The following is a 7,486-nucleotide window of genomic DNA, read 5'->3' as shown; positions in this document are numbered from 1 at the left end:
CTTTTTAGTGATGTAACTTTTCTCCTATTACGTCATTTGTTTCCATGATAGTTGTTTTCAAGTATATATGATTATCGCTCCTATTTGCAGAGCTATTCAATATTTTCATTGGATAAATATTTGTGGTGAATTTACATTGTGATATCAGTAAAATGCTATGTGAAAATTTTAGAGAATATACGGGTTTGGGTAATTTTAATAACCTTTCCCCTCAAGTGGTGGCCTGTTTTCACATTGAAAAGACTGGAATTCATTACCATCCATAGCAGGATTGATAGGGAAGCGAAATGGACAGTGACAGTGTTGTTCTCTTTGACAGTTGTGGGAGCCAAGAAAGAAGTGTGACTTGCTTTTTGTGACTTACAATATCAAGACTGAGTATCATTACTGTAGAAGCCCATGGAAAAAATGATGAAGTTTTCAGAAATCACCAGTTAAAGAAATGGTGGTTTTCTTATATTGAATTCTGAGTTTCAAAGTTATGTTTCATTTTTCTTTATTAGTTAATGAGGCTTTTTATTAAGCTTTTTATTCACCATTACACCCTTAGATGCACAGTGCTAGGATCGTAGTAGGTGCTCAATAAATCACTGACCATTGGGGAGGAGGAATGATAAGAAAGTATGTATTTTCTGTAAGTTCTGTTAGTTTTGGGAACAGGTGGTTTTAAGTTGACCAGTTATAGCTTGGTATCTTGACCCACATAACACAACTTGACAGAACCCCCTTTCTGGCCATTATGTTCAACATATTTTACTCTTAATCATTCTTGAAAATCATGGAATTAGTGTGGAAAATTGATTTTACCTGCAGTATAGCAAAAAAGGCCAGTCTAGATAGGTAAGCAGATATGTTTCTCCATGAGCTGATGTCTTAAAACATCTAGATTTAGGAATTTAGTTTTGTGTTTTCTAAACATACATCGTACAGCATACAGATAACATCGTAATAGAATAAAGGAATCTTTTGATTTAGCACCAAATTCCCTAAAGCAATGACTACTGCACAGTTCTCTTGGACATATAAATAGCCTAAATTATATTTCACTCTTTTAAAGAAATAATGAAAGCACTTAAGGTTAAAGCAGAGCCCATGGGAAAAGTTTGCTGTGGTGTTTCTCTTTGGTTTCTTGTGCTCTTTCTAGAGAATGACTTTAAGAAGTCAGGGCGGTCAGGTGGTCAGTGTGGTCACGTAGTCATGAGCAGATGGTTAAGCAATGTGCTAGGGCTCCATCGGCCAGTGAGCCCAGCTGAAGAGGAGAGTCTAGCCAGTGAGCCTGACTGAAGAGCAGAGGCTAGCCAGTGAGCCTGACTGAAGAGCAGAGGCTAGCCAGTGAGCCAGGCTGAAGAGCAGAGGCTAGCCAGTGAGCCTGACTGAAGAGCAGAGGCTAGCCAGTGAGCCTGAATGAAGAGCAGAGGCTAGCCAGTGAGCCTGACTGAAGAGCAGAGGCTAGCCAGTGAGCCTGACTGAAGGCTGAAGAGCAGTGATTTTAACCTTTATTTCTAAGTTCTTCAGTTTTCCTAAAAGAGAAAAGTTTGCATACATAAAGTTTGACTTAAAAGGTTCTCCTTGCTCTCTTCTTCTTATCTCCTTTCCTCTTGCTCTTATGACACAATAATTTCCTTACTCTCAAGGCCTTCCTCTCAACGCTATGCCTTTACTTCTAAGTTCTTCTTGAATTCTGTTCTCTTCAGTTCAGTTCTGTCTAAAAAGCTTCTCTCTCTTTGTACTCAGTATTTGTATATCTTTCTGAACACAGCATCACATGGTGAAATGTTCACCACAAGTTTGCACAGGAATTCAAATCATAAGTTGGATAATCAGTTTACGACAGAGAATGTTTACATGCATATCCATGAAGAGTAATCCTCAGGATAAACAGTCACCATCTGTCACCAGCTCCGCACATTCATGGAGAGTTAAAAGCTGTAATTTTTATGAGAAAAAAATAAGTGAAATTACCTATAGGCAAATCCAGTCAGTTATTTATGTTCAGTCCTTGCACCTATAGTAAATGATTCGTTCTCTTTTTATGAACTTTGGTTAATTGGTTTATACCCTCTTAGGATGGGCTCTAATTTGTAGATGCCTCCTTGGTATTGGAGAAGCAATTCACTCATGAAACTTTAAGAATAGAAGAGATCTCAATGCAATTTTGATTACCAGAGAAAACATAATAGCAATCCTATTATAAAAGCTTAAAATTACTAATCTAATTTAGGAATTCTTATAGAACCATCATTAGGAATTAAGAAATCAACTATTTGTCTATACATCATCACGCCAAGACAATACATCTTCGTTGCTCTGTGGTGATCTGCTCAAAAGAGTGGGGTAAAGAGCATGACAAATACAGAGGCAGATGCTTGCAGTCAACCATTTAGCTGAAAACAGGGTCCCAAATGGAGAGTTAAGAGAAAGGATTGAGGGAGCTGAAGGGGTTTACAGCCACATAAGAACAACAGTAAGAAACACCCAGAGCTCCCAGGGCCTAAACCACCATCCAAAGAGTACACATGGACAGACCCATGGCTACAGCTGAATATGTAGAAGAGAATGGCCTTCTTGGGCACAAATGGGAGGAGAAGCCCTTGGTCTTGTCAAGGCTTGATGCCCCAGTATAGAGGAAACCAGAACAGGGAGGCAGGTCGGCCTGGGAGTTTGGGTGGGTGGTAACACCCTCACAGTAGAAGGGGGAGGCCTGTTATAAGGGGTTTAGTGGATGGGAAACCAGGAAAAGGGATAACATTTGAAATGTAATAAAAGCCCTCTCTGGGGATGGACAGCGGCTAAGGTGCTCTGAGCAACTACTTCCCTGCTGCCTCCCTTTGATCACGACTGTGGTGTATGGTGTCAGCCTGGGACTCCCCATGGGATGCTGCTGGCACTGGTCCTGGTGTTCAGGGCCAAGAGCATGATGAGCAAGGAGCACATGGTTTGTCCCGATTCAGAGCTGGGCGAGTGGCAACCAGAGGACTAGGACAGTTTCCTGTACCATCATGAGGACTTCCTGGGCAAGGAGGACTCCAAGACCTTTGATAGTAAGCCTGGACGAGAGCAGGAGAGGCTGGGGAAAATTGTTGATCCAATTGACAGTGATGGAGGTGGCCTTGTTACTACTGAAGACCTGAAAGTTTGGATAAAACAGGTACAGAAAAGATACATCAACCAAAATGTGGCTAAACTCTGGAAGAATTATGATAGGGACATAGAGGAAAAGATCTCCTGGGAAGAATACAATCAGGCCAACTATGGCTACTACCTGGTTAACCTTGCTGAATTCCAAGATAGCTCTGATCATCACAACTTTAAAAAGTTGCCTCCATGAGATGAGAGGAGGTTTAAGGCCTTGACGGTGACCTGACAGCTACTCAGGACGGGTTCATTGCTTTTCTACACTAAGAGGATTTAGAACATATGAAGGAGATTGTAGTTCTGGAAACCCTGGAGGATATCGACAAGAACGGGGATGGTTTTGTGGACCAGGATGAGTACATTGTGAACATCTTTTTCTCACCAGGACAATTGCCCTGAGACAGACTTGGTTTTGTCTGGGGAGCAGTTCTATGATTTCCCAGATCTGAACAAGGATGGGAAGCTGGACTAGGATGAGATTCGCCACTGGATCCTCCCTCAGGACTATGACCATGCACAGGCTGAGTTCTGGCATCTGGTGTATGAGTCAGATAAAAAAAGATTCTTACCAAGGAGTAGATTTTAGACAACTGGACCATGTTTGTGGGAAGCCATGCCACCAATTACAGGGAAGATCTTACCAAAAATCATGATCATCTTTGAAAGACACTCATCCTCATATGGCCAATGGTCACAGGCTTTCTACAGATGTTCTGCGTGATTGCTATATTTGTCAAGTATATAGCAGTTGTGTCCCTAAACAATGAGAAACCTTTCTAAAGCTCAAAAAAATCATACTTTGCACCACAAACAATAATAGTAGGAGATTTAAACACCCCACTTTCATCAATGGACATATCAGGGAAACAGAAATTAAACAGAGACATAGAAAGACTAACAGAAGTTATGAACCAAATGTATTTAACATATATTTATAGAACACTCCACCCTAAAACCAAAGGATATACCTTCTTCTCAGCATCCCACGGTACCTTCTCCAAAATTGACCATATAATCGGTCACAAAACAGGCCTCAACAGATACAGGAAGATAGAAATAATCCCATGTATCCTATCAAAAAACCACGGACTAAGGCTACTGATCAATAACAACAAATAGGACAGAAAGCCCACATATACATGGAATTTGAAGTCAGTGACAACTTGGTCATTGGAGACATAAGAAAGAAATTAAAGACTTCTTAGAAGCAAATGAAAATGAAGATACAACATACTGAAACTTATGGAACACAATAAAAGCAGCGCTAAGAGGAAAACTCATAGCTCTGAGTGCCTGCAAAAAGAAACAAGAGAGAGCATATGTCAGCAGCTTGACAGCACACCTCAAAGCTCTAGAAAAAAATTAAATAAACCCTAGAGAAGTAGAAAGCAGGAAATAATGAAACTCAGGGCTGAAATCAAACAAGAAGAAACATAACCGAGTATCAAAAGAATCAGCAAACCCAGGAGCTGGTTCTTTGAGAAAATCAACAAGATAAATAAACGCTTAGCCATACTAACCAGAGGTCACAGAGAGTGTATACAAATTAATAAAACCAGAAATAAAAGGGAGACATAACAGCAAAATCTGAAGAAATTAAAAAGATCATCAAATCCTACTACAAAAACGTATATTCAACAAAACTGGAAAATGTAGAGGAAATGGACACTTTTCTATACAGATACCAGGTACCACAGTTAAATCAGGAATAAATATACCTTCGAAACAAACCCGTAACTCATAAAGACATAGAAACTACTATTAAACATCTCCCATCCAAAAACAGCCCAGGACCAGATGGATTTAGTGCAGAATTCTATCAGACCTTCATAGATGACTTCATACCAATACTATCCAAACTATTCCGCAAAATAGAAACAGACAGAGCACTACCAAATTCCTTCTATGAAGCCACAATTACTCTTATACCTAAACCATACAAAGATAAAACAAAGATAGAGAAATTCAGACCTATTTGATTTATGAATATTGATCAAAAAAGCTCAATAAAATTCTTGCAAACTGAATCCAAGAACACATTCCAACGATCATCCATCATGATCAAGTAGGCCTCATGGCAAGGATGCAGGGATGGTTTAATATACGGAAGTCCATCAACGAAATTCATCATATAAACAAAGTCAAAACCACATGATCATTTCATTAGATGCTGAGAAATCTTTTGACAAAATTCATTAATAAGTCCTGGAAAGTTCAGGAATTCAAGGCCTGAATCTAAATATAGGAATATGCAAAATCCATCAAACCAGTAGCTAACATCAAACTAAACTGAGAAAATTGAAGGAATCCCACTAAAATCAGGGAGTAGACAGGGCTGCCCACTCTTTCCCTACTTTTTAATATGGTACTTAAAGTCCTAGCCATAGCAATCACACAATGAAATTAGGTCAATGAGAAAAAATTAGAAGGGATGAAGTCAAAACACTAATATTTGAAGATGATATGATAGTCTACTTAAGCAACACGAAAATTCCACCAGAGAACTACTTAATGTGATCAACAACTTCAGCAAACTGTCCAAGTATAAAATTAACTCAAACAATTCAGTAGCTTTCCTCTACTCAAAGGGTAAACAGGCTGAGAAAGAAATTAGGGAAATGACACCCTTCCCAATAGTCCCAAATAATATAAAATAACTTGCTGTTACTTGAAACAAGCAAGTAAAAAATCTGTATGACAAGAACTTCAAATCTCTGAAGAAAGAAATTGAAGACGATCTCAGAAGATGGAAATATCTCCCATGCTCATAGATTGGCAGGATGAATATGGTAAAAAATGGCTATTTTGCCAAAAGCAATATACAGATTCAATGCCAACACCAACAATATTCCTACTCAATTCTTTATAAAGGTAGAAAGTACAATTTGCCGTCATTTGGTATACCATAAAACCCAGGATAGCAAAAACTATACTCAACTATAAAAGAACTTCTGGGGGAATCACCATCTCTGACCTCAAGCAGTATTACAGAGCAATAGTTTGAATGGTATTGGCATACAGACAGGCAGATCAGCGGAACATAATTGAAGACACAGAAATGAACCCACACACCTATGGTCATTTGATCTTTGACAAAGGAGTTAAAACATCCAATGGTAGAAACATAGCATTTTTAACAAATGGTGCTGGATCAACTAGAGGTCAGCAGGCAGAAGAGTGCAAGTTGACCCATCATTATTACCCTGTACAAACCTTAAGTCCAAGTGGATCAAGGACCTCCACATCAAACCAGATACACTACAAGTAATAGATAAAATTAGGGAAGGGTCCCGAAGACATAAGAACTAAGGAAAATTTCCTGAACAAAATACCAATGGCTTATGCTTTAAGATTAAGAATCGACAAATGGGGGAACCTCATAAAACTGAAAAGCTTCTGTAAGGCAAAGGAGAGTGTCATTCAGACAAAAAGGCAACCAACAGATTGGGAAAGAATCTTTACCAATCCTGCATCTGATAGAGGGCTAATATCCAAACTATACACAAAACACAAGAAGTTAGACTACAGAGAGCCAAACAACCCTGTTAAGAAATGGGGTACAGAGCTAAAGAAAACATTCTCAGCTGAGGAATATCGAATACCAGAAAAGCACCTAAAGAAATGCTCAACATCCTTAGTCATCTGGGAAATGCAAATCAAAACAGGCTGAGAATCCACCTCACACCAGTCAGGATGGCTAAGATCAAAAACTCAGGTGACAACAGATGCTGGTGAGGATGTGGAGAAAGAGGAACACTCCTCCATTGTTGCTGGGATGGCAAACTGGTACAAGCACTCTGGAAATCAGTCGGAAGGTTCCTGAGAAAATTGGACATTGCACTACCTGAGCACACAGCTATACCTGTCCTGGGCATATACCCAAAAGATACTCCAACATAAAACAAACACATATGATCCACTGAGTTTATAGCAGCCTTATTCATAATAGCCAGAACCTGAAGTGAACCCAGATGCCCTTCAACAGAGGAATGGATTCGAAAAATGTGGTACATCTACACAATGGAGTACCACTCAGCTATCAAAAACAATGACTACATTCAATTCATAGGCAAATGGAAAAAACTAGAAAATATCATCCACAGTGAGGTAATCCAATCACAGAAAAACACACTTGGTATGCTCTTGGGAGCGATGGCCTTGAAGCCCTCCATTATTGATGTTATTATTATGGTTAGCATTAAGTATGACTGGGTTCATGGAAAATCCCCAGCCAGCTGCAGAAGACTAATACAAATATGGTGGTCAAGATGAATAATCATATGATAACGTGTGACGTTAAGATACCCAATGTCATGACCTGTAACCTTTCTGAAAAACCAACATCATCCTG

At 39.3% G+C, this 7,486-nt stretch overlaps 1 pseudogene; it reads left to right on the top strand.

Moving 5' to 3' along the window:
- Positions 1-2,826: 2,826 nt before the first annotated feature.
- LOC134480499 (reticulocalbin-1-like) overlaps positions 2,827-7,486 on the top strand; it is a 35,404-nt pseudogene continuing 30,744 nt past the window's right edge.

This window comes from Rattus norvegicus, chromosome 9, assembly GCF_036323735.1.
Source record: "Rattus norvegicus strain BN/NHsdMcwi chromosome 9, GRCr8, whole genome shotgun sequence".
NCBI lineage: Eukaryota > Metazoa > Chordata > Mammalia > Rodentia > Muridae > Rattus > Rattus norvegicus.
Note: the sequence above shows the minus strand (reverse complement) of the source record. Positions and strands in the feature narration are given on the sequence as shown.